The 27,442-nt window shown below is 43.7% G+C and overlaps 2 protein-coding genes across 9 annotated transcripts in view; one reads left to right on the forward strand and one right to left on the reverse strand.

Annotated features, from left to right (window-relative positions):
- ZNF664 (zinc finger protein 664) overlaps positions 1-19,876 on the reverse strand; it is a 45,046-nt gene extending 25,170 nt beyond the window's left edge. Inside the window, exons 1-3 of one of the 6 annotated variants that reach the window (XM_047697247.1) lie at positions 19,124-19,295; positions 18,402-18,538; positions 18,078-18,146 (exon numbers count right to left, since the gene is read on the reverse strand). The gene's annotated coding sequence lies outside the window, so the exon portion shown is untranslated. The other 5 variants (XM_047697245.1, XM_047697244.1, XM_047697246.1 and 2 more) reach the window with 5 other exon arrangements.
- Positions 19,449-27,442, forward strand: part of CCDC92 (coiled-coil domain containing 92) — a 30,596-nt gene continuing 22,602 nt past the window's right edge. Inside the window, exon 1 of one of the 3 annotated variants that reach the window (XM_047697241.1) lies at positions 19,449-19,629. The gene's annotated coding sequence lies outside the window, so the exon portion shown is untranslated. Of the gene's footprint in view, positions 19,630-19,837; positions 19,968-27,442 lie in introns of those variants that run through there. The other 2 variants (XM_047697239.1, XM_047697240.1) reach the window with 2 other exon arrangements.

The following is a 27,442-nucleotide window of genomic DNA, read 5'->3' on the forward strand; positions in this document are numbered from 1 at the left end:
TAGGAATCATAATGGTTTGGTGGGTAGAACACTGGACTTGCAGGCAAGTCTGAAGCTCAAATTCTTGATATGACACTAAATGGCATTTTGTCACAGGTCATTCGGCCTCATCGGCCTCAGTTTACTCACCGATGAAGTGTTAAGCCATGTAGATGCTCCCTCTCACTGTCAAATCGCGGGGGTTACATGCCACCCTCAGGAAGGAGGAGCACTGATGGGGGCATCAAAAGAAAGTGCTATCTTTCCTGGACACAACGAGGACATCTACAGAGAGTCAAAGCACTCTAAGCCCTACGGAATGTAAGCAAATGGACTCCTGCCTGATTCATCTGCCTCTCCCTGCCCCTCTCCCTTTGGCTGTCTCTGCTGGATCTGGCTTCCTCAAGGGAGCAGTCTTTCACAGCTGAGCCCAGAGACAACCTGGGCTCTGAGTACAAGCAAGAGCTGCCCAGGGGCAGAAGTAAGCACAGAAGCCTCAAGTCAGACAAGCCCAAATTCTTGGTGACAATGACTCTCTTCATGAAACTTGCTTTCTCCCTGTACTATTGGAGTAGTAAGACCCAAAGGGACAAAATCCATGTCCAGGCCCTGGAGAGAAAGAAAGAGAGACTGGAAAGCTCAAGACCCCCTCAGGTAAAGGCAAGGAAATGCCTGGGGGCCACACAGGGCCCAGCGTGGGTAACTAAAGGAAGGACAAAGACACACCGGACCCAGGAGGTCGCAACAGAAACAAAATGTGGGTTTCAGCAAGATCTCCCCAGTGACACCTGGATTGGAAGTGTCACTGTAGTGTGCCAATCAAAAAGTTAGGGATTTGGAATTCTGGCTATTTTCTTAAACATATATATATATTTTTAAAGATTTTATTTATTTATTTGAAAGATAGCATGAGCGAGGAGAAGGTCAGAGAGAGAAGCAGACTCCCCGTGGAGCCGGGAGTCCGATGCGGGACTCGATCCCGGGACTCCAGGATCATGACCTGAGCCGAAGGCAGTTGTCCAACCAACTGAGCCACCCAGGCGTCCCTTTAAACATCTATTTTTTAATTGTGGTAAAAAATGCATAACAAAAGGTACCGCCTTAACCATTTTCAAGTGAACAATTCAGTAGTGTTAAGAATATTCATATTATCGGGGCGCCTGGGTGGCTCAGTGTAACGGTTAAAGCCTCTGCCTTCGGATCAGGTCATGATCTCAGGGTCCTGGGATCAAGCCCCACATCAGGCTCTCTGTTCAGCGGGGAGTCTGCTTCTCCCTCTCTCTCTCTGCCTGCCTCTCTGCCTACTTGTGATCTCTGTCAAATTAAAAAAAAAAAATCTGTAAATCTAATTTAAAAAAAAAAGAATATTCATATTATCGTGAAACAGGTCTCAGGAACTTCATCTTACAAACTGGAACTCTATCCCCCCAAACAATACCCCCCCCCAAGCCCTAGTAACCACCAGTCTACTTTCATTCTCTATGAACTGGACTATTTTAGAAATCTCAGATTTCTAGCTATTTTCATATCTGACTCACAACTCATAAATTGTATCATTTGGCAAGCCAAAGCAACCTATACAGGGAAGACATATTTATAAAGAAGGCTCAGTGAGGAAGCATAAAGTCACGAGCAGCTGACATCTTGTAGTGAAAGAATCATACAAGGATTAAGAATAATCCTAAAATAGGATAAGATCTGGCCATCAGAAATCCGGATTCGCATGCACTGAAATTTCTCAATACCCCAAGCTCAAATAGGGACAAGAAATTGTTACAACAAACAATGTAGAACATCATGGTGTTCAGGCTTTTACTTGGTAGGACTGGCACTGATGGGTGATCGGTGTTACTTCTAGAAACATATGCTATTAAAGACTAAGACTAAATTTAGCCAGTAGTCTCAGCAAACATACTTCTACGTTCTCCAGACAGAAATATGCACAGGACTGAACTAGAAATGCAAAACACATAAACAATTCAATATTAGCTAGGCCTGTGACTCTGGTTCCTGATGCAGCATTTCATAGGCTAGGCTAGAGCCCATGGAGGACTCCTTTTCCCTTTATTAGTGGTAATCTTGAGCTTCAGGTCACAGTAAGTACTATCACAAATAGAAGAAACTGATAAGATACTAGACCTGTACCTTAAGTCCTACCACCCATAATGAAGAAGACAGGCGGAGGGTACCCCAGTCCAGCATAGGACAGAACTAAGCCAGAAAGAAATACAAAGAACATCTGTCACTCTATTAGGCTTCCACATAGGGCAGTCACCTGCAAGTCCATCAAACACAGCGGGGGAAAGAGAGAAGAGGGCGAGCTAGGTGGGCCCGTCCATGTAAGAGTTGCCCCAGTCTTACACTCTGGCCATGTACAACAAACAAGGAGAAAAATACCACCCATCCCTGTGAGCTTAACATTTTAACTAGGCACAGTGACTAGGCCCACTGGAATAGAGGCCACTGAAGTGCCCTTACCTGACCAAATCAATTCTCCTTATGTGGCAGGGAAGTAAGGTCAGAGTTAGGAGAAGCTCAGAAGCTGAGAAGTTAGCCTTTATCGATAGGGGCTCTCCTTTCTCCTGCTTCCCAGCTGTGCATGGGAGAAGCTTATGATGTGTATGAACCAGAGAGACCCAGACTGCATGTTCCACTGGAATATTCTAGATTTCAGCAGTGACCAAATAAAGATAAATACCTATCCTTGTCTCCTCGAGTTGAAGAGGACGAAAAAACCATTAAAAAATTATCACAAATTTGGGGCACCTGGGTGGCTCAGTGGGTTAAAGCCTCTGCCTTCGGCTCAAGTCATGATCCCAGGGTCCTGGAATCGAGCCCCGCATTGGGCTCTCTGCTCAGCGGGGAGCCTGCTTCCTCCTCTCTCTCTCTCTGCCTACTTGTGATCTCTCTCTGTCAAATAAATAAAATCTTAAAAAAAAATTATCACAAATTCGAAGGCTCAAAACGACACAAAGGAAAAAAAAATGCTTGGCTGGAAACAATGGCATTCAGAATCAAATTCACACAGACAATGATTTAAAACCATAAGCCGAGGGTGAGAAGATTTTCAGAAAATCATATTTAAGGAGAAGCCTATTGCTGTTCAGGCTTTGGGAAAAACACCAGAAACTTAAATGACAACAAACTCCAGTTAAAAACAAGTGCTGCTATCTCAGTGAAGCAAGGAACAGTGGGAGAGAAAAACAAGATGGCTTCAGGTTTCTGGTCCAGAGGCCTCCAAGACAGCAAAGGAAAACAGCATGGTAGAGAGAGACTGTAATAATCACAGTTCATGTGAAAAGAAGCAAGCCAGACTTCAGAGGAACAAAGAACTCAAATGGGACAAAGGTGTTTCTGCTGTGTTTAGAGATAAGGAAAGTGTCCAAGGTCTAGGAAACTCAATGCCAGATACAGGCAAGAGTTTCAGGACAAGTAGGAGGCTGGAGGAGCTTCCTCCTTGTTGAGCCCAAAGGGCACATGCTTAGAAGAAACTCCAGAGAAAGCTTTGGTTTAGAGAAACTTGAGGGGGATTTTCCATCTAGGAAAAAATAGTGAAACAAGGAGAAAACTTACCAAGTGACAGGAGTCAAAACCCCCAAGACATTCCAGAAAAAGAGAGGAGGGGCCGCAGTGGGTGGCTGAAGGGCTGCCAAAAGCCTTAGGATCCTGCTGGGTAGGGGAAACTCAAGAAAAAAGTTCTATATTATGAAAAATTTAGGATCATGAAGTTTTTTGAAGAACTGGCTCAGAATACAAGTATCCCCACTTATATATGGGATTCATATAAATGTATGGGATTCGAGGTATATATGGTCAAAGAGAAAATGGGAAAACCTGAGAAACCCTTGAAAGAAGAATCCAAGTTATTAGTTCACTCCAAGCTATTACAGTTAGCCTGTAATTTAGGAATTTATCCAAACTGAATTTTAGGTTCATAGATATTGGATCCCGGATGTAAGTGACTTGGATAGGCTGGAATCTGAGTGGGTCTAAGATCAGTACTGGTTTTTCACCATTTTTCAGTAAGCCGAACACTGAAGGAGCACAGACTGGAGCCAGGCTGAGCAGGCTGGGACCCTGGCTTTACCACACATTAGCTCTGAGCCCTTCACCTAAGAGGTTAAGAATGCAATTAGCAGAGATAGTGAAGGCTGCTGACCTTGCAAGGTAATCTTCTGAGGTAGTTTAAGCATTAAATAAGTTAATGCATGACAAGGACAGAAAAGAGTACATGGAAATTTGTAAAGGCCCAACAAAGATTAGCTATCATTATCCTGACTTTACTTGTTCCACCTACTACCTCCCTGTTAGACTCCGTAACTGCTGAGTCGTCTGGCTATAGATTTCAACACCTATTAATTTTCATTTTGTATTTTTTATTAACATATAATGTATTATTTGTTTCAGGGGTACAGGTCTGTGATTCATTAGCCTTACACAATTCATAGTGCCTATTTTTAAGTTTGGGGAACACCACTTTTCCTTGGGAAGTCTGATGACCTATTAAAGGCACTGATCAAACTGTGGCCATGTTGACATTCAGAACTAACATTTAGTTGTTTTAAATTTCATGCATCTGGGGATGCTGCTAAATTACTGTATGCCTGTAGAGCTTCCTGGATCCTTGGGGGAAAGGAACTATGTGCATGACATGAGGTTAGAATTACCCAACTTTTCTAACAGCTATCTGAAGTAGCTGTATCATTTTCAGCAGAAATCACTAACATGAGAAATAGAATCCTGCAGATCGCCCTGAGTGACCCTGCAATGTCAGAGTCTGAATAAAAGAGGAGGAAAATGGAAAAGTGAAAACACTTCCAATATATTTAGCGATTTTAGTTTTTCTATGGAAACAAAGGGTTGACTTAGAATGAAGGCTATTAATAGGGCTTTGAAGGGCAGGAAGAATTTCAAATGGTTTTGATATTAAGCCAGGTTTTTTCTTCCTTACTGAACTACCCATGCCAATCATGGTGTCTATGAGCCTGCAAACCCTGCCAACAGGAATGGTCTCGGCTTTCAGGGAAGGCCCAGGCTGCAGTGGACCCCACGACCACTCCTCTTCACCTCTCCATGGCCTCTTAGACCAAGTTCAGACACCTGACCCAAGAGCTTAACAGTGACCTGTGATGTGGCTTATAACAATAAAAGCAACAACCAAGTCAGATTCCCAACCTCTTTCTCAGGAAGCTAAATTCTGAGAATGAGGTGATTAGCCATGAGGCAGAGCTGAACTGTCACGAAGTACACAGGAACCAGAGAGGTCATGAGGAAACAGAATCTCTCTGAGCCAGAGAAAAGACTGAGGGAGAAGGGAAAAATAAGCCAGATGCAGCAAGAGGGAAAAGACAAAGCAAAGAGAGCCACCTTGCAAGGACCACTGTCCATGGGAAAGACCATGACTTGTCTCCGAGCTGCCAGAGTTCCTGAGGTTTTCAGTCTAGGTGCGTCCTTGCACCATGTTTTACAAAATGGTCTGAATGGATCTCTGTTCTTTGCAACAAAAAAACAGCTAACTTGAAACAGCTACTTCAGCTCCCCTGAGGATGGATTTTCCCCAGAGGGCAGTTGGGTGCCTCCAACAAACAAGATTCCTGGCCAGTCCACCCTGCCAGACGTGCCTAGACATTGCAGCAGAACAGGGGTGTCTCATCCCTTAGGTGCCCTTGGCAGAGTCCCTAGGGCTTATGAGCATCTCAAGGGTCTATGGAAATGCTGAGGCCTGAAAGAAGTATTTATTGGATCCAAAATATGAAAAGAAAATTATAACAGCAAAGTTAATAAATGTTTTAAGTCCCCTACTGGTCAAATGAAGCTTAACTCACAGTTCTGTAAAAGCTAATTTTGTGTGGGACCTGGGTACAATTTTAATGTCTGCTACATGACATGGTAAAGGCCGCCAGAGAGGAGTGTGGAGGCCTTCTATGGTCTACAAACCAGTCCCACAGCAGCAGACATGTCTGGGCTTAAGTTGGGACCTACTCACCCTACCCCTTGTATATGCCTATGACTAAATATTATGCCTTACCACTCGAAACTCAGTACTCTGAACTTAGAAATCACCCTCCCTCCCGAATTTAAACATACTCTAATACTTCTGATATCAGGAATCTATTTTCTTTCCTTAATATTTTATAAAACTGAAGATAAGCCTCTGTTAGCCATCCTGTTAGTTTTTCCAAAAATGGAAAAATGTTATTCGTGATTGCAAATGGTCCTGCACATTTGAAGGATTCAACTTCTGACACTTTTCAGAATAATCAATCAAAAGTTGGTCACATGCATTGCCTCTCCTTATGCAAGAGCCCCCTGAAGGTCGCAAACAGACCTAAACACTCTCTCCCACTTAGATTCTCAATCTGTTCTCAAAGCTATTTTCTTCTAATAGGTGGCGGCATATGAGTTATACAAAATTTAAGTCTTATACCTGTAAAAGCAAAAACCAAGTATGACTGTTTTTCTAGAGTAACTGTGGCCGTTAACTGGCTGTGCCCAAAAAAGTCCCCATCTTTTCTCCGCAGTGCCTCCAACACTGCCGCGCTAGGCCCAGATCACTCTTCTCACTTCCACTGCTCAGACTAACCCACAAACATCTACACATTTTGTCTCCACTCCTGGGCACCCTCCTTTCCCTTTCTGCCCCCCCCCACCTAAGGCTACACTACTTCTACATACAAAACTGCTCTCAAAATGGTGATCTCCCTGTTAGACCACTGGGCAACTCCTCACAATTCAGACTCCTGGTTCATACCAAGTCACTTTGGTCCCCGATCCTGGCACTCATTCACCTCCCCTCAGGCCTTACTGAGGGCATGGACTGTTTCTTTCAGTCTGATGGGCTAAACACAGGTATCCTAGAAAGGGTGTGTCCTCAATCAACCACCTGCTGGGCTCACTGAGGACCATTTCCATAATTCCACATTCTCTTAGACCAGTCCTGTCTTCTAGGGCCTGTATTTCCCACTAAGGAATATTTCCCTATCACCCCACAAAGAATTAAAAATAATTAAATAATTAAAAATAAAAGGCAACGTCCTGGGCGCCTGGGTGGCTCAGTGGGTTAAGCTGCTGCCTTCGGCTCAGGTCATGATCTCAGGGTCCTGGGATCGAGTCCCAAACGGGCTCTCTGCTCAGCAGGGAGCCTGCTTCCCCCCTCTCCTCTCTCAGCCTGTCTCTCCGTCTACTCGTGATCTCTCTCTGTCAAATAAATAAATAAAATCTAAAAACAAAAAAAAACAAAAAAAAAACAAAAAAAAAGCAACGTCCTCCCTCAACAACTATCCCAGGCTAATAACTTTAAAGCCAGCTCTCTCCTCTTCCCAATCCCTACACATCTTTCAACTTTGTCTTCCCTCTGCTTGTTTTTCCTCCATTATTTAAATGCAATGCAAAGTCTCTTCTATCTTAAGGAAAACCAGTATTAATCCCACACCTTCTTTAGCTGTCACATACTCCTTCTGCCCCATTTCCCTATGGAAATATCTTAAAGCCTTGTTTTCTTGATTTCTACAACTTCACTTCCCATTCATTCCTCAACCCACCACCACACCACCACACCACTCAAGTTCCTCTTGGCCAAACTCAAGGGCATCTGTAATTCTTTACCTCACTGAACACCACCAACCACACTTGTTTGGCTCCCTTCTGCCTCTGGGTTCTACTCTTGCCACATAACCCTTACACTCAGTCAGCCTGGAGAGGTCCTGCTCCTCCATAAATACTGGTATTCCTATGGGCTCCATCTCAGCTCTTCTGTGCTCCCGATTTATATTCACCCCAATTCAACCATCTAGACCACTGGTACTCCACTGGGGCCGTTCGAGAAAACCTTTTTAGGAGTATAGGTTTTAACCGTTCATAATGCCTCCAGAGGGCACCCAAACACTTGCTCAGAAACGTTCATGGGTATTTGCACAAAGGTATTAGAACCCAAAGTGAATCTCACAGTGGATAATAACTACCTCTAACGAGATGCCAAACATCATGAAGACTTGTACAACCTGCAGGTTCCCTGATTCTGTGAGCTGGAGGCTTATCCCAAGGGTCTAATTCTATCCCTAACATAGAGATGCAGTAATACTGAATATTGGTTAATTGGGAAACCTGACACGTTTGCTAGCTGATGCCAAGCAATATGAATCAGTGAAATATTCTTAAATCCTATCAACCTTAATCCTAACATGTTTGAAATTGACACCTAAAAATAATCTGAAAGCCAGAGGGACATAATGGAGTTTACTCACAGAAATAAAAGGGGTTCAGATTTTTTTATGAATTGTTTTATCATTTACCTAACAGGCAGAATTTATAATCTTTGGGACAGAGGTTTGCTCTGGCCATAACAAGGGCCAAAAGCTCCATGACAATACCATGGTAGGCACTGCAAAATAAGATGTGGAAATAAGCTATGATTATTTTATGAACTTGCGGGATATGAAAAATAAATGAGCTCTAGAATAGCTTTACTGAATTTCTTAAAGCGTATCAGGTGACGTGAGAGACACTGCAAATTCCAGAGTTAGAATAAAGGCTTAGAAAGGCTTTAGTGAAATTGCAGTGCAAAACAAAATTACTGCTTTTTAATATTAAACTTTAGATGCTTCTGACACAACTCCAAAATTAATTTCATTTTTTAAAAATCTCTTTTCCTCCAATTTCTGTACAAACTAACCTGACCATAGCCACTGGTTACCCATCTTGTGCGTCTTCTAGGATTAGTTGTAGTAATTCTTTAAACCTAGACTAAATGACTTCAACTTGTCAAACCTAGTTTCAGCCGTTATCCCTTCATCATATCTCTGAGCCATTTAAAATGACTGTTCTCGCCCATTCTGGAACTTCCTCCTCAGCTGCCAGGATTCTGCACTCCCACGAGTTCCCTCTGTACCCACTGCCCGGCCAGCCCCCCAGGCTCAGGTACACAACGAAGCAAATCAGCTTCGCTGGCCCTGCGGCAGTGAACAGTGAACTCTCAGATTCTCTCTCCTGAGAATTTAGAACTGGGAAGTGGAAAGGCTGGGTCTGTGAACTGGCAGGGGTTCACAGCAGCTGCACTGACTCCTGTCAACTTTCCAGAACTAGTGGGCTCCAGCCAAGAAACCACCTTGGATGTCATGGAGACCTCCTCAGAAATCCCCCTTCACTTAGGCCATTTCAAATGGGTTTTTTAAACCACCAAATGGTCTCTAATGAAGACATGCTCCTTCCTCTCTAATAACTTCTTCTGTAGGCACATTCTCCACTACCTTTTCCTTCAATGCCCCCACACCGCAGCTCTGCTTTGAGCTGCTTCTCATTCTGCCCCACAGGTTCTCACCCACTCCCGTGGCTGCCATACCAGCCACGCGGCAAACACACTGTGAATGATTCTCAGGTCCTCTTCCACACTTCGGCTATAGACTAAATGCGTGCACCACCACCCCAAATTCATATACTGAAACCCAATACCCAGTGTGATGGTATTAGAAGTGGGGCCTTTGGAAGGTGACTGGCTCATGAGCATGGAGCCCTCATGATTAGATTAGTGCCCTTTTACAAGACCCTACTCCTCCCTCACTCCTTCTGCCATGCAAGGACACAGGGAGAGGATGGTCACCTGTGAAGGAGGAAGTGGGCCCTCAACTAGACACTGCATCTGCCAGACCTTGATCTTGGACTTCCAACTGCCAGAAACAAATGTGTGTTGTTCTATCTACCCGATCTGGGCTAGGTTTGTTATAGCAGCCTGAATGGACTAAGACAACTTCTAATGGTGAGGTGAGCACTTCCAGCTGGGTGTCTGCCCCCGTAGGTGCTGGCCTGCCTCCACGTGGAAAGGACCAGTTTGTCAACATCAACAGAAAGCACTCCAGTCAGTCATGTACTGACAACTCGAGCACTAACACTCTTCAGAGAAACCACCACCTGCTCAGACTGGCAGAGTCTAGTCCAAAAGACAATTACAATATTACCCAAAGTTAGGGTCGTGCAATCTTATATAACTCCATATAACAGGCAGCAACAGTCCAGTCTAACCCAGACACATATTTCCTAATCTTAAACCACTTATAACTCTATAATTATACTCCAAAAAAATTTTTACCACATAGAAACACTGATTTTTTTTTTAAATTTATTTATTTGAGAGAGAGAGAGAGATCACAAGTAGGCAGGGAGGCAGGCAGAGAGAGAGGGGAAAGCAAGCTCCCTGCTGAGCAGAGAGCCCGATGCAGGACTCGATCCCAGGACCCTGAGATCATGACCCAGGCCGAAGGCAGAGGCTTAAACCACTGCGCCACCCAGGCGCCCCAGAAACACTGATTTTAATAATGAACTTGTGCACAGTGCCTAGTCATTCATAAAACAAAGCATATACATGCAGCATAAAATCCTCCTCAGGAACTACACACCTGTCCTAGAAGCCTTTTACACTCAGCATGTCCAAAACCCAATCTGTCCTCTCTTCACCAAAGCCAACTACACTCCCAACTACAGGAAATGGGTCCACCAGCCTCTCAGCTGCCTGAGCCAGAAACCTGGTGATCAGTCACCCTCCGCCCCCTCATGAAGTCCTGTCTACTTTATCTCCTCAGTGTCTCCTGAATTTATTCTCCCTACCTATGCTGTCTCAGCTGTAATAAGGGTCACTGTTATCTTCTCCTATAAAAGCCTCCAGCTTCGCCTCCCTCTAATCCACTATCCACAATGTAATCTTTCTAAAATGTAAAAGGGATTGCTATTACCCAGCTTAAAGTTCTTCAAAGGGTCCCATTAACTTTCAGTGTAATTTCCACATTTACTCATGTGGTTTTTAAACTTTGAACAATGTTAGCTCCTACTTATCTCTCTTGGTTCGTCTCTCACCGCTACCCACTCCAATTCTAGCTCCAGCCAAACCAAACATCTTTGAACTCCCCAGGTCTTAATTGCTACTATGCCTTGACTACTATGCTCTCCCCCCCAAACTCCTTTTACCTCCAGGCTTTTACACTAACTGTTCCCTTTGTTTACCTTCAGGGCCCACCTCAGATATCACTTTCTCTAGGAAGCAATCCCTCACTTTCACCCCGACACTCAAATTTGGATTATGTGCGAGGTCTTTCCATGTGTTCCCAGAGCCCTTACGTGTCCTGTAATGCATCTCTTCTATCACACTTACTTGGATTTGTCTACTAAAGCACATGTTCCTCCACATCCACACCACCTACTGCAGGTCCACAATAACATTTGAATCCACGTGCCCCGATGATAACCTCGCCTACACTGCATGTTCCCAGGTACCCTGAGCTCTACTCTGCAGGCTTTGCACCGTAGCCATACTCTCAATGCTTCTGCCTGTGGTCCAGCTAGCTAAGCCCTCCTCATCCTGAAAGACTCAGGAAAATACAACTTGCTCCATGACCAAATCTGTGCATTCAAAACACAGGGAGTTAGCAAGAAAAGAAATCCCACGGCCCATGTTCAAGTTTCTGCATTTATTCTACAGACAGAATATTAGAAAATGAGAACTACTTTTATTGTGCATATTGCTAAAACCAATTTTCCTCCAAATACTGAAAGCAGCAAAATTCATTCAAATTTATTCCAAATGCATCACTCAAAAATGTTCAAATATTAGTTTTTAGAGTACATTTTAGAGTATGCTTTAACATATGATAGGGCTTGCCTATTTCTAAAAGCGCACATACCTATTAACCACACAACTAACCTATGTCCTATTTAAAAGTAAATATTCCGGGGCGCCTGGGTGGCTCAGTGGGTTAGGCCGCTGCCTTCGGCTCAGGTCATGATCTCAGAGTCCTGGGATCGAGCCCCGCGTCAGGCTCTCTGCTCAGCAGGGAGCCTGCTTCCTCCTCTTTCTCTGCCTGCCTCTCTGCCTGCTTGTGACCTCTCTGTCAAATAAATAAATAAAATCTTTTAAAAAAAAAAAAGTAAATATTCCAATATAAATGTTAATACAAATAATTTTAGAACATATAAAAAAGTAAAAAGGTTTAAATCAGGGGCGCCTGGGTGGCTCAGTGGGTTAAAGCCTCTGCCTTCGGCTCAGGTAGTGATCCTAGGGTCCTGGGATCGAGCCCCGCATCGGGCTCTCTGCTCAGCGGGGAGCCTGTTTCCTCCTCTCTCTGCCTGCCTCTCTGCCTACTTGTGATCTCTCTCTGTCAAATAAATAAAATCTTAAAAAAAAAAAAAAATCTTTTTAAAAGGTTTAAATCACAATGCCCTATCACCCAAAGTCCATAATTTTTAAGATTTTCATCTAATTTCTTCTAGACACTTCTCCATCATAGGTTTTTGTGGAGGGTTACTGGGATCTTTGATCAAGAGTTGGAATCATGTCACATATGCAATTTTATATTCTGATTTTCTCCCACTTAACACTGTCATAAGCATTTTAGTACATTTTCTTCATAAACATTTTAACAACTATATATTATCCAGTGGACATACCATAATTTAATCATTCTCCAAAAGCACCCTAAAAATAACTCTAGGATATACATCTTTTGTTCTCTCTATATTTAAAAATATGCCTTTGATCAGTTCCTAGATCAGTTGCTACATCAAGGAATATGAATACTTTTCAAGGCTCTTTATACACATGGCCAATGTAACAAAATAGTATGACATTTTCCCCCACGTCCTCCTCAGTATGGTAATTTTTTAGTCTAAATGTAGGCCTTTATTAAATTGATAAGAATTTGTAACATCTCAATCACAAAAGTAAATACTCATTGTAAAAAAAAGTGAAACTCAAAAATATGTGAAATAAAAAATCAGTCTCTCTTGTTTTTCCCTAAGTCACAATTAAATATTTTCCATGTATCTGGGGCGCCTGGGTGGCTCAGTGGGTTAAAGCCTCTGCCTTCTGCTCGGGTCATGATCCCAGGGTCCTGGGATTGAGCCCCATATCGGCCTCTCTGCTCGGCAGGGAACCTGCTTTCCCCTCTTTCTCTGCCTGCCTCTCTGCCTACTTGTGATCTCTATCAAATAAATAAATAAATAAAATATATATATTTTCCATGTATCTTTCTAGACTTTTTCTATTTTTATTCAGAACATACACACAAGAATATTTTGGTTTTTTTTATCTTACAAAAAAGATGGATTTAAATTTGTTTTGACTCAACAATATATTCCAGGCATCCATCCAGGCTATCTCAATACATACAAATCTACCTCTCTTTTTAAAAGCTACATAACGTTCCATAGTATACAGATACCATAGTATATAGATACAGATACCACAAATTTATTTGTGGTTATCTCCCATTTTTTATTATAAATGATGCTACAACAGACTTTGCACATACTAACTTATGTTCTCTTGTGGGAATATTATAGATTCCTTGAGGAGAATCTGTTAGATCAAAGCATGTTTTTAAAATTTTTTACAGGCTCTGCCAAATTGTTATTTGAAAAGGTAGATCCAATTTTGTGTTCCCAACAATGTATTAGGTGCCTTTTCCTCCACACCCTTCACTATCTTTTAAATTTTGCATGATGCCCCCACTGAAAAAAACTGGTTGTTTTAATTTTCATTTCCCTAATCACAAGTGACATTGAAACCCTCTTCACTGCTTTGACTCTCACTTCTTTGAGAACTACTCCTATCCTCCATTCATTTCTTAATTGTATCAATTCTGTTTTTCTTTAACTCTTTAAACATGTTACAAATTTTTTTCCTGTCACCTTGAAATGTCTTTTGTCACACAGAAACGTCAACTTTGATAATGATTCAAATTTATCACTCCTTTCCTTATGATTTTGGGTCTTTGTCTTACCTTAGTGGTCTACAAAAAAATCAGATTTTCCAACATAATATAGTCTCCCGCATAATTCCCTTTTATTCTAATATCTTTACAGTTGTTTTTGAGTTAGTTCTTTGAGCCAAATAAAATTCATCTTGAATGTATAGAAGTAAAATCTTTCTTCCCAGTCATTTATCCCTGCACAGTATATTGAATAATCAATTCCCAACTGTATTCAAAATGCCAACTTTATTCAATCCTAAATTCCCATATATAAATGGGTCTGTTACTGGATTCTATCCTTCCGTGCAATAATTTATCTATGCTTGTGCTCACCATTTATATCAGTGTAGCATTACAGTATGTTTTAAGATCTGGTATGGCAAATCTTCCATCACTATTTTTCCATCTGAAAAATTTCTTGACCATTCTAGCACATTTCCTCCTCCAGATGAATTTTAGAAGCAATTAATCAAGTGTCCAAAAATAACTCTCACGTGGATTTTATGTGAAACTACATTAAATTTACAGTTTAATTTGTAGAATATTTCAATGTTTACAATAATGCTTTCCCCTCCAGTAACATGTATGCCTGCCCATTTATTTAGGTTAGCTTTTAAATCGTTCAGGTAAAGGTTTTTCTTTATAAAGCTTCTCGGCATTTGTTTCATATTTTTTTTTTTTTAAAGATTTTATTTATTTGACAGACAGAGATCACAGTAGGCGGAGAGGCAGGCAGAGAGAGAGAGAGGAGGAAGCAGGCTCCCCGCTGAGCAGAGAGCCCGATGCGGGGCTCGATCCCAGGACCCTGGGATCATGACCTGAGCCGAAGGCAGAGGCTTTAACCCACTGAGCCGCCCAGGCGCCCCGCATTTGTTTCATTTTTAAACATCTTCTAGTTCTGTTGCTCTTGAGGATCAAATCTAACCTTTCTGGAGGAGTAATTACAAACTATTTGATCATTAGTGACAGCAGACGTATTTGCACACATTTAACAAATTATAGCTCTTTCCAGTGAACTGTCTGTCCACATCCTGTAACCACTTGTGTGTGGACTTTTCTTATTTTCCTCATTGATCTGAGTTCCTTACATGCTTAAGATATTAAGCCTTCACTTATGTTTGTCACAAATATTTTCCTACTTTGTGGTCTGGCTTCTAATCTTAGGGTTTTGTTTTCCCTCTCTTCTTTAATTAGTTTTAAAATTTTTTTGTAGTCTAATACATTGATTTTTTTTAACTAATAACAGATCCGAACACCCGAGAAGTGCCAGGACCTAGACCTCTTCCCCTCACAACACCTGCCAGCAGATATTATTTTCCTCACTTAGAAGATTCTAGTTCAGGTCTGATTGCAAAGTCTTTGCTCTGTCCACCTCAACACACAGAACCCTCTCTTCCACATGTTTAATATCTACTTCCACATTTTCTTTATGACTTAGGGGGCATTCATGCTGATTTATCATTTACTATATTCCCATATATATTTTTGGGGTGCTGAATAGGTTCTAGAGACCCATACAGATATTGTAAAGCCCGCATAACACTGTTTTGAATGGGGCTCTATAACATGTTTAATTATCACAAAGGATTTGTGCCACCTCATTACTCATAATTATTCTGTCCAGTTCATCCCACACGGATAGCTTTATAATGTCTAAACATCACATCCAGGAATACGGTTTTTCATTTAAGACATTCTTATCTTTCAGGATCATTTACAGGGTCCTCCATGCAGCCTGCACTTGTCTCAATAAAGCTATACTTACATGTTTTATGTTTTTTTGCATTGCGATCAGAGCCTATTCTTTGGTTGGTTCTTTTCTTTTCCATTTTAGTTTATGCAGGTTATTTCTGGTATTCAGAAAGTTATGAATTTTATATATGCATTGTGTACCCAGTCACTTACTCAATTTTTATTTGTATAATAGTTTGTTATTCTCATTTTTGTAGCCAATAGCATCTACAAATACTTCGCTTATTCTAATTTTAGATCCTTACCTCACTCTAATTTCATGTATTACTACTTTAATAAAACTTACAAAAGCAATGTTAAGGAATAGCCCAATTTTTAATTTGACTCTGATAACTTTCTGTTAAGTATATTGTGAATAATTAGCTTAATATTTATGTGTACTTTGGCACAAAAAAACACCTACTTTTTAAACTAAGAAACAAGGAATTTTTTGTCTGTAGTTTAGGTGGCAGTTTGAATTCAATGTGAACTCCAAGGAAAAGATACCTCTCTTCCAGACTTCTGAAATGGCCTACCTAGTCTCCCCTACTTCTACTCTCCCACCACCACCCCCACATTCTGCATGCAGCAGCTGGAGTGGCTGTTTAAAAATGCAAATCTGATTATGTCATTCTCCTGCTTCAGATCCAACGCTTGCAATGGTTTCCCATTTCACTGAAAATAAAATAAAACATCCTTAACCTGTCCTACAAGACCCTACATGATCTGGCCCCCTGCCTAGCCACACTTCCTTCTCACCCACCAGAATCTATCCACAAGTCATTCTTTCAGTTCCTGGAATGGGCAAAGCTCTCTCTCCCTTCAGGGCCTTCCCACATGCCATTCCCTTGCCTGGAAAATTATCCCCCATCATTCTACGCTAACGCCTACTCACCCTTCAGATCTCAGCTCAAATCTTATTTTTGCAAAAAAAAAAAAAAAAAAAAGAAAGAAAGAAAGAAAGAAAAAGAAAAATATATATATAAAGTCTTTCCTGGGCCGCCTTTTCACAATCTAAAATTTGCTCTCCTTTTTATACTCTCTTATAACCAGTACTACTTAACTTTCCTAACAGATACCGTTTGTGATTATACATGCAGTTGTAGGATTGTGTCATTTCTGGTTCCCTCCACCCCCATAGATTATAACCTTTAAGAGAACATGGACAAATTGATTATGCTGGCCACACCACAAGCATTCATATGTATTTGAATGAAATAAAAACACCTAAAAAACCCTTAATTGTATCTCTTACATCTTAAAACAACACCCTTTATATCAATCAATATTTAAACTGTTAAGACTCTTTTTGATACTGTCTGCAAATTCGTTAAGAAAACATTTTACCCCAAGGACATAACAGCTAACCTGAATCTGATGCTGCCAAAGGAAAATACATACTTAAATTAGATCATTAAGAAATGTTCTGTTTAAATATGAGTTTTGTTTTATGTAGCATTCACTTCACTGATACTTTCTTCACAATCCACTATTTTATGTCTTATTTTCTAAAGTATGTAAAGCACTAGGAAAAACGTGCTTTGTCGAATACTCTTTAAGAAGTCTAACATATTAATGGTCCTTGATAAAAATTTAAGCAAAATCACAAATTAAAAGCATTCAAAGTTGGTGATCTCTATTATACTGTAACAGACACATCTGATAAAAAAAAGTATAAATTACATTGCAAATAAAAAGTCCTTTTGGATCACAAAAGCTAATAAAACCAATATTTATATACTTTACATTCTGCAAAGCACTTTCACGTGAAAACCTCATACCACTGAACTCTGTGAAGTAGACAGAGCAGGTATTATCAGCATTTATAGAAAAGAAAACTGAGGCTTTGACTGACTGTCCTCCTCAAGGTCAAAGGACTGGAAAGTACTAGAGTCATAATTACATTGGGGGAGGGGTAGCGGTCCCACATGTCAATGTCCTAACCAAAGAGAACTTCCATCCTAGAGGCCTGCATCTGTAATTAGTGTAGATTTATGCTCCCTTCAACTGAAATTTCATTTCACCAGAGAACCACCACCCAAAGAGCGGCTTTAAATATAAAGTTAAAATTTAAATTGCCACCAATCTGGGAAATAGCTAAATTAACTAGGGGATACCCAAACTATGGAACATGATGCAGCAGTTCTCCAACACCAGTTAAGGCATTACATGCTGAAACTGAAAGATAAGAGTGCACTAGTACTTGTTAAAACGGTCAAAGATAATACAAGTACACACACGGGGAAACATTTTATAAGATCTAGAAAGATACACACGGAACATGTAATAGTTATCATCTCTGGAGGCAGGGGTTGGCAGAGAAAGACGTCAGGTGTGTCTGGGATGTTCTAGTTTTTACCAAGAAAATTAGCTACTCTACCTATTTAAAACTAATCTTTTAAAATTTAAATTAACCTACGGATTGAACAGACAGGTCATTTTTCTGCTCTAAAAGCTATGCAACTATAAAGGAAGTCGGGGCCTCTCTAAAAGAGAAGACAAAACAAATCAACAAGAACAAAAAAAAAACCAAAAAAAAAAAAACCCGGCACAATCCTGTTAAAACAATAAACCACCTAAAGGTCGCAAAAACGTCCCTTTAAAAAAGCAGTAACTTAAATTATTTTTTAATACCTAGTCTTTGTTGCAGTAAGACAACCAGTCAACAAACCAGCCACTGGAAGAGTACGGAGCAAGCTCCTCCTAGAGAGATTGAGTTGTTAGAGTTCGGCCAGGAAGGTTTCACAAAGGAGCCGAGTTTTGAGGGAAATGAGAGGTGACTTGGCAGAGAGATGCGGGAAGAGTCATCCAGATGGGAAAAGGTCTGGGAGGTGGATATAGCGAGTTAATCGGAAGCGGGGGACAGTAAGCAAACTGCAGTCGAGTCCTGAAAGAGGAGAGGATTCCTTTGGGTGTGGGAGTGGAGAGGGAGCTCGGCTGCGCGGCCATCCAGTTTACCTGGGTGAGGATCCGGCCCTTGTTGTGGTCAAACAATGGAGGCGTCCAGCGGCAGCGGCGTTCTGCGCTGGGTGCGCGAAGGGTTCCTCATCACCTGAGTAGGATGCTCGGCGGGCTCTGCTGGGACGCAGGGCGCTCTAAAAAACACAACACCACACCATGCAGCCGGGCTTCTCCGCGGCGCAGCCCGGCTCCCTGCTCCCACGGCGCGGCCATTACCGCCTCTCCGGGGACCCGCCTGGAAAGGCTCCAAGGCGCGGCTTCACGGGCTTCTAAAGCGGTTTCGCTCCCCCTTTCCTCGGCTCCAACAACAATGGAGCCCGGCTCCGGAGTCCGGCTCCCGGGGGGCCTCCGCCCGGCCTCGCCCCTGCCGCTGCCCATCCCTCGCCGCGCACCCGGCCGCCATCTGTGACCCCCGCGCCCCGCTCCCGGCACTGCGGGCCCGTGCCGGCCGGCCGAGGCCCGAGGCCAGGCTGCCCTCCGTGGGGCCTTGCCCGGTGCCAGCCGGGCCGCCGGGCTGCGGGGGGCCGCTCTGACCTTCCCCACCGACGCCCAAGGGCCGGCCCCCGCGCGAGGCCCATCCTAAGTGATGGGTTGTTTTTCTTTTCTTTAACCCACTCATCCTCCTTCCAACCCCGAGCCCGCTCCCCTTTCGCCCCCAGCCCCCGCCTCGTTCCCGAAAAGAAATAGAGAGACTGCAGCCCGGCCGCCCGACAACTCACTCCAAGTGAGGGGTTGAAGCGCCCCAGGCCGCGAGCTCCGCGCACCCACCCTCCCTCTCCTCAAGGGACACCTCACAGGTGCGCCTCCGAGCCGCGCGCGCGCGCTCCGCACACCCAGACGCCTCCGGGGGACAGCGCGCGTGCGCACGCACGGGGCCGACAAGCCCCGGGGGAACGGGGGCCGCACGCATGCGCGCCGTCCGGCCCTCGCCCCGGCACCAACCCCCCCCCCTCCGCCCCCGTCGGCCGCCCGCGCGCGCCCTCCCCCCAATCCCAGGCGGGTCCCGGGTACCCCCCCAACCCCCGGCCCTGCGCGCGCGCTCCCGCTCGCTTGCTCGCTCCTCCTTCCCCGCCCCACCCGGGCCCGCGTTACCCTGGGCAACTGCAGTGCGGCCGCACCTGAGCTCTGCGCCTGCGTCCCACCGGCCAGACCCTCCCTTCCCCTCGGTCCCGTCCCCTGCCCCGCCACAGCTGCGGGTGGGGGGGCGTCGCCCCCTCCCAGTAAAGTGAGTATCGAGCGTCCTCCCCCGTCCTGCCCCTCAGACAGACCCGCCGCCGCCCCGGCGCCTCAGCCGTCAGCCCGGTCAGCGCGGCCTGGCCTCGCCGCCCCGGCCCCCGCTCCCAGCGTGCACCGCGGCGAGCGCTCGGGTGGGAGCCGGCGAGATGCGTTCGGCGGGCGGCGCCCACTGACCTCCCTCGGCCGCCCGGCCGGGGCAGGGCCGGAGCCGGGAGCCAGCCCCGCCCGCCGCCCCGCCCATGGGCCGCCAGCCCCCGCAGCCGCCCGCCCGGAGGACCGCGCCGAGGGGGGGAGCCGCCTGAAGGACCGCGACGGCCGCGCCCGCAGGTAAGGCGGGGCCCTAGGTGTGACCGAGTCCAGCCCCGCTCACCTGGCCGTACCTCTGGGAAAGCTCTGCGGGCGCCGGCGGGGGAGGGGGCACCTGTCGGGACTGGAATTTATTTAGGGCTGTTTTGAAAGCCCTCTCTGCAGCGGGTGGGGGTCCTCGCGTCTCACCCCCAGGGCTCTCGGCGGTGGGGAAGGGTGTCCCCTTGAGGAAACAGCGGTGGCGGGGGAGAGACAAGAAAAGGTGGAAAGGAGGGCAGAAGTGAGGCGCAGCGACCCCGCGCCCGCTGCCTGCAGCGTTTTCCAGCCGGTGATGGGGAGGGGGTGCCGTTGCCAGGGCTCCAGTCCAGGCTGCGGACCGTCCGCACCGCGTACCCAAGCCAGTCCGAGGGGCAGGAGCGGCCAGCCCAGGGGCTGCTCCGACCATCCCTGGGGTGGGTTTGTAGGGTGAGGGATCCGCATTGCAGGTGCACCAGGAGCGCCCGAGGGCCTGGCCGTGCTTTGTCTGGGATGCTGTGGGGAGGCGGCCCTCTTCGTCCAAATCTCCTTTTTAAATGCGTTTGACCATCCTCTGTACGTTAGAGACCCTCCCCGATAAGTTGCGTTGTCTCCTGTCCTAATAACCCTTTATGTAAGTACTCTACCTTACAGCCCTTTACTGAAGCTTTGGTGTGGGCTTTAGATGACCCTAAATAACGATTTGCTTGGAATTCATGAAATTGAGCATAATGCATATATGCAGCAGAGCCGCAGGCTTGCCTACAGAGCTGCTGTCTGCTACAGCGAGTTACTCCAGTTTGTCTGACTTGCGTGTTCATGCTGACCTGTATTGCTTAAATCCACACTTCGATGTTTAGCGGTATGATCTATTCCAGCGATTGAAAATGAGGTGACCTAAGAGGAAATAGAGTCGCACCCCGAAATTTAGGTTGCGGTAATAAGTCTTATTACAAAATACAAGCTCCGAGGCTGTAGTGCTTTAATACATTACGCATTTCCAGAAATCTACCTGTAAGAGTGGTAAAGCTAGAATTGCTGGGTCTTTTTTAATCAGATTTTTAAGTATGAGATATATATAAAGAACATTGTTATTGTTTTATTAAATGATTTTTTTTTTTGCACTGTCAAGAACGTGCCTGCCTTTTCTTCCCGTTGAATTGTAAGGAAAAAGATGCTAACATTCAAAATGACTTTTATCCCCAAAGGTGTTTTAAATTTATTTCTTTTGGCTAAATGTTCATCTTCTATGAAATATTTTTGGGGAAAGGTTTTAAGACTTGTGATATGTATATATACTTATATATATATGTATGTGTGTTTACATATACACACTATTGAAAAACCTTAAAATAGTTTTTGTTTCTCTGCGTCATAATTACTCAGTAAATTTAGTTTAGGTAGATTTAAAATCTGAGATACAAAACAATTATTTGTGTGTATCAGATTTTTATTGTAGTACATGTAAATACATCAGTTTAACGGGCTTCTTGGAAAATATTGTTAATTCTTTTTTTTTTTTTTTAAGTGAATCCTTTTGCTTGCAATGGAAGATCACTTGGGTTCTTAACTCTTTCATCTGTGATTCATTGGATAAGTTCATTTTAATGTCATTACTTAATTGGCAGAGAACATTTGCAGCAGTACTGATGTTAACGTTGATGCTTTTAAGAAATACTTAAGGGGCGCCTGGGTGGCTCAGTGGGTTAAAGTCTCTGCCTTCGGCTCGGGTCATGATCCCAGGGTCCTGGGATCGAGCCTGAGTCGGGCTCTCTGCTCAGCGGGGAGCCTGCTTCCTCCTCTCTCTCTCTCTCTCTCTGCCTGCCTCTCCGCCTACTTGTGATATCTCTCTCTGTCAAATAAATAAATAAAATCTTTAAAAAAAAAAAAAGAAATACTTAAAAAGCATTTTCTCATATGTCTAACAAGAAAAGACATGGGCCTTTTTCTTCTGTCTGGAACAAGGTCAGCCATAAAAAGTTCCTGATACATAGTGGGCACACATGTTTTAACTAAGATTAATTACATCTACTGGATTGGATATCTTTAAAAGTCAATGACTAGGTGCCTCTATATGCTTCACATGTTTGACTCAGATTCACATTCCAGACTAGTTAAGTAGGTGCTAGCTTAATAACACCAATTTTCACATCTCCAGCTTTGATGTTTAAACCTGCAGAGAAGTGAATGTGTCCTCATTGTCTTCAGATATTTAAGGTTTGTCATGTAGCAAAGGGAGTGTATGTATTTAGAGTAATTCCCAAGTACAGAAGAGGCAAGTAGTATTTAGAGGAAGACAGATTTCACTTTGACATAAAAGCAGAAGTTGCTTATGATTAGAACCTCCAGCGGTGGAAACAAGGGGCTGTTCCCCCACAGAGTTTCCAGATAAGCCCGTTCCCCAACAGAGCAGGAATGGCTATTAGGAGTATCACATGGGGTGTGGCAGAGGCCTTCTGAGATGGGTGTTTAGGAATTCCAGTGGCAGTGAATTGAAGGGCTTTGTGGCTTTTTTTGTTTTGTTTTTCTAATCTAATTTTTTTAATCCTACTTTGCTCTTGTATGGGGCTTTACAGGTCATACAGCACTCTCACATTCAAAAGATTTTTAATTATATGTGAGTTGTATTTCTTCCTTTGGCTTTTATTTTCTACAATAAACATTTAATTAAGAGGAAAATTACCCATTTCTATGAAGGCAAGCAGAAGAATGTTTTTTAAAGCTCTTTTTAAAAATAGGATGATGTCAGTCATTCTTTTCAGAGTCAGCAGGTTGTGAAGGTGAATAGATTTTCTTAGCTGAAATTATTTTTTTAAAGATACTGATTAAGGGCTGATTCTTGTGCTTGCTCTGCATTTTAGTTTCTGTTTATTTCATTACTCAAACATGACTCAAATTTCACAGCAAAAAAAAAAAAAACAGTCATATCCACCTACAGTAAATTGCATTGGATATGTCAGTGTTGTTTTTAAATATGTGTTGGCAGCTGAAGGTAAAACACAGCTGAAAGAAATACAATTACAATGTACTGAAAAGATTAGGTGAATTGGAGCTTTGTGTCTGAAGAAGAAAAAGATGTGTCCTATTTGTGCTAAATCAATCCTGGGAATGATAATTTGTCAACAATAGGATGATCTATCCATAGTAAGAAGGATTAGGCGGCTGTTGACTATAAGTCACGATACATGTTTTAAATGGGTCGGTGGGGTTAGGACTGTCTGTAGCCAAGGGGCAGAGCAGAGCTTCCTGTGAACAGCAGAGCACCCAAACAAATGTTCTCTGTACAAGGATTTAAGGGGAGCATAATGGTAACAGGCCGATTGAATTAAAACAGCATCTGACCCCTCCAGTTGAGGAAGAAGTTAGAAGGAAAACCAATCCTGAATTAATGTGTATGTGTGCTTACTCTTTCAGAAACGTGTAGTTTCCTCTCTTTTGTTCTTTTTTTAAGATTTTATTTATTTATTTGAGAGAGAGAGAGAGCATGAGAAGGGAGACATCAGAGGGAGAAGCAGACTCCCTGCTGAGCAGGGAGCCCAACATGGGCTCAATGCCAGGACCCCAGGATCATGACCTGAGCCAAAGGCAGAGGCTTAACCAACTGAGCCACCCAGGTGTCCTCTCTTTTGTTCTTTAACGCATGAGTTTGCCTCATGCTTTTTTTTTTTTAAGATTTCATTTATTTATTTGACAGAGATCACAAGTAGGCAGAGAGGCAGGCAGAGAGAGAGGGAGAAGCAGGCTCCCCGCTAAGCAGAGAGCCCAATGTGGGGCTCGATCCCAGGACCCTGAGATCATGATCTGAGCCAAAGGCAGAGGCTTAACCCACTGAGCCACCCAGGCGCCCCTGCCTCATGCTTTTTGTGCCAGTTTATCCCCAGCTGAATTTGGGTATGATCATTTAAATAAGACGAAGACTCAAACTTTAAACACGGAATACATTTTTATTTATACTTTATGCATGAAGGGAAAAAGAGAAGAACATCAAGTTCCTCTGGCCAGCCAAAAAGTAAAGTAAGAAAGTCTTACGAGTACTTAGTACTTAAAAAAAAAGCCATCCAAGAGGCTACTTTAAATATTATGACGAGGTCAACAAATTATCAAGTAAGGCACCCAGTTAGAAAGCAGCCTTTTTAGAGGTCAAAGGTTGCCTTTTAGAGCTCCTCACTAGAGTGTCTGAGGCCGTCACACAGCTGTCTAAAAACCTCTTTGTTAACTAGAAAACAGGAGTTTTTGTACTTTATGCAGGTTTCCACACTGGTGAGCAGACTAAGTTACACGTCTTTGTGATTCCTGCCAGTTTATCATTTTATCAGAAATAGGTCTCTGAAGCAACGAGTGTCTGCTTCTCTGTAGCTATAAAGGAAGAGGGAATATGTGTACTCCTGTCAAGATTCTCTCTACTAGCCAGATTCTCAGCACTGAGCAGTGGAAGTCCTTCGGTTAGCTCCAAACAAAAAAGCAAGCCTGAAATGCTTAAAGCTGACAGTAAGGGAGAGAGGGAAAAAGAAACAATAGAGCACTTTTAATAAATGGAATTCGAGTCATATAGTACTCTGCTGCTACAGTTTCTTTGTTGTCTCCTCGGTGACAGCTACCACGTGAAATTAAGACCTGCGTAAGACCCGCTACTTCTGCTCTTCAGATTTCCTTCCCCATCTATTTCTGAATGCACCCGTGCCTTTTCACTGTAGGTAAGACAGTTTATGAGGCATCCTTTTTAAAAAGCCCCATTTCTTACGTAAAGTTGCTTAAACACTGCTGCTACAAATTACAGTTCCCTGTATTACTACAGTTCTGTTTTTCCTGAAGTTGCACATTTTGCCTCACAGCGCGTGGCATTATACCCTGAAAGGGCTATCTATTCGGTACACTTAGAGTATTCGTAGAAACACTGGTTCCCCAAGTTATAGTTCCTTCACTGTACAGCGGAATAACCCAGGATTGCCATATTTTTCTGTTGTCTTCTTATCCAGCGTCCTCAGGGATGAATAAGTGTACGTGGTTAGGCTCGTGCCAAACCCCGAGCAATGAAGAAGACTCTCTTTATCCCTTTCTCTCCAACTGTCCTACCTGTCAACCCAAGTGAAAGGCACTGGTTTTATTTCTCCTCCAGTGGCTTGTGGCATGTGGGAGCAGATCCAGGTTTCGTCGTTGTCGTTGTTGTTTTTCAAGATTTATTCATTTGAGAGGGAGTATAAACACATGGGGGGCGGACAGAGGAAGAGAATCTTCAAGCAGACCTCTTCACTGGACTCAGGGCTCGATCCCATGAGCCATGAGATCATCACCTGAGCCAAAACCAAGAGTTGGAGGTTTAAGCAACTGAGCCAGCCAGGCACTCCCAGATGCAGTTTTTAGAAATATTTGTTTTGCATTTTGGTGAGAAAGATGGAGAAAGTTGGTTGTTCACTTTTATGTTCCCGTAGACAAATAATATAGCAGGGGTTATTAGGTATGGTCTATTCCTTTCAAGGAGGGGTCAGACTTTGCTCCAGCAACAAATCATCTTTATGCTTTGGTTCAGTCCTGGTGTCCAGACCAGAAAGTTTAGCCAATGAGTTACTTGCTCATTGACCTGCCCTATTGCAATGCCCCAGGGGAGAGGAAAACACAGTCTTGTCTGATGGGGAGAAAGGATAAGTAAGCCTTCTCAGCCCCTGTGATGGGTTTCAGGTGAACAGTTCATTCCCATCAAGAAAGTGGTCAAGTCAGTTTTTGACAGAAAGAGGTTTATCAGTATAGTGAAGCTGTGGTATTAGGACCTGCTTCAGAGATGGGCAAAGCTGTTTTTTTAGGAGAGAAAATAAAAGTCTAAGATGAAACAAGTAAAGCCAGACGTGAGGCCTTTTTGGAAACAGGTAGGTGGAGTGTTGTCTGTTGGAGATGTTTTCCGGTCTCATCCGTGGTTGTAGTATGGAACCCAGAGCAGTTTGGACCAATCATTGTCTCATTCTAGAACACTACACTGAATTCTACCTGCCAGCAGGCTGTAGAGTGGAGTACCTTTCAGAGGAAATTCGGGACACCACAAACATTCCTGTGCAGGTTATCATCCCATGTCAGAAGCTCAGACAGGAAGCAGATTACCTGTTGCTGGGCCTTGGAGGAACACTGAGTGCATTGAGAAGTTGTTAAAACGGCTGCGCCAGTGTCTTCCTACCAGAGCTGCCGTTGAGTCCCTGGCACATTAGGACCTAACCCTACAGAACTGCAAGTCCCTACGGGAAAGTTGAAATGATACTCTGGACTGATGAACCCGGATGTTCACCCAGTCACCCAGGCTTCCTGCACCGGCACCTTGAAGCACGTGGACACCCCCTTATCAACACTTCCCACTGGGAGAACCCAGCTTCTCCCAGAACACTAACATTATGCCAGTGGAGGGTAACTAGAAGTCTTGGGAGCCTACTCAGTTTTTTAGGTGAAGGTCCCAGATTTTTGTTGGTTAAAACTCTTGTGTTCATAACCCATAGGTAGGACATCTATCCAGCCACTTCAGTCCAGTTTCAGCAAAATCCTGCCAGATTATTTCTTTCAATTTCATCTTGATAATCCACTATCTCTTCTGACTCTGGGTGATACAGTGAAGGCCTTGGTGGCTGTATAGGGCATTAGAGTTCTATTTACAGTCTGACCTGTGAATTGTGGTTTCCTGCTATAGACAGACACACTTAATGTGCCAAATCTGGACAGAGAATATTTCAGAAGTCCTTTTTGACAGTCATTATGACAGCCTTCGTATGTGGGTAGCTTCTACATCTGGTGAAATTGCTAAAACATTCACATTAAAACCATTTTCCTCATTTGAATAAAACTAATTTGAATATATGTTTACAAATGCCACCCCCCCAAGGGATAGATAAGCCATTCTCTTTCTCTCCCACCCGCTCTACACCCACAATGTGAGCCTGACAAATAGGACAGTGCATATAACGTTGAGCTACAGTGGAGAATTTAGAGCACACTATTCATGTCTAATCATCCCTAGCATCCTTTTCCATGTGGGTGTCAGGCTGTGGAGCAAGATGCGGAAACTAAGTTCTTTGGAGCTGTCAAGGAGCTGTCTGGGGCATGGTCTGGTTGCAAGGACTCCCCGCCAGACTCAAGAGGCCCTTTACTGCAGGCGCCTGGTCTGGGACAGGGACAGCATGGGGAAGAGCTTCCAGAAGGAACTGGTCAGTCTGAAAATGGTGAGATCTGTTAGATAGGTGTTGACCACATTATTCACCAAAAGAAAAATAGTTCTAAAGCAGCCCCCAATATAGGGTAACATGAGCACCATGAGAAATGAGCTTCTCTCAGAGTGAGGAGCCTCACTATGTTCACAGTCAGACTGAGACCACCATCTCATAACCATCCACAGTCAGAATGAGAGTCAGAAAAAAGAAAGACCAGTGGGACTGCATATTCCAGTGAGGACAATATATTTGTCTTCTGGACGGACTGTGGAAGCAAAAATGGATAAAGATTCTCCTTCG

Source organism: Lutra lutra, chromosome 12, assembly GCF_902655055.1.
Source record: "Lutra lutra chromosome 12, mLutLut1.2, whole genome shotgun sequence".
NCBI lineage: Eukaryota > Metazoa > Chordata > Mammalia > Carnivora > Mustelidae > Lutra > Lutra lutra.